Genomic DNA, 699 nt, shown 5'->3' with positions numbered 1-699 from the left:
TGTGGGGAGCGGGACCAGAGGCCCCGCAGGCCGCCCCCTGCGACAAATGGCGGAGCGAGCAGGGTCTCCTGCACGACACCTGGAAGTAAACGCTTCGGTTTTCGAACACGAGTCAGAAGTCGAACATGTCACGTGGCTTCCGCTGAGTGCAAGACCCTGAGGCCCAGCTGTCGGCTGTTTTCGACTGTTTCAGAACTCGTGGATTACGTTTGAAAAACGGAGGTACCACTGTATAATATTTGTGGGTGGGTTATTGTAAACTTTACTTATGAACTATCCTAAAGAAAACCACTAAAAATGTAGGTTTCCTAAGGTAACGATTAAGCTGCTTACATCTGAAATCACTATCTGATATACGAGTATACTGAAAAGAGAACTTGAACTCAGCCAATGCCTGTATCTTTTGACAAAGGAAACTTCCGTGCAGATTTGTACTGCTGGATTATCTGCAGCTGTTCCTTTGCTGTGCTATGGCTTTCGGGGGAACCACACAGACCGTCTTGAATAACTTGGATTTGAGGTTGGTTTTGGTGATATTGTGATTTATAAGAAATACATACGCATATTTGGTTATTCAGATGAAGAAAATATATTTCTTACACGTGTTTTCCCTTCATTTATAGTTCCTGGCTCACAGCTCCCCAAACCCTTGGAATTTCCCGAGCATTAAGAGCAATGGGAGCATCTCTTGTTACAATT

Source organism: Rhinolophus ferrumequinum, chromosome X (assembly GCF_004115265.2).
Source record: "Rhinolophus ferrumequinum isolate MPI-CBG mRhiFer1 chromosome X, mRhiFer1_v1.p, whole genome shotgun sequence".
Classification (NCBI taxonomy): domain Eukaryota; kingdom Metazoa; phylum Chordata; class Mammalia; order Chiroptera; family Rhinolophidae; genus Rhinolophus; species Rhinolophus ferrumequinum.
The sequence above is the reverse complement of the archived record's forward strand: the minus strand, read 5'-3'. Positions refer to the sequence as shown.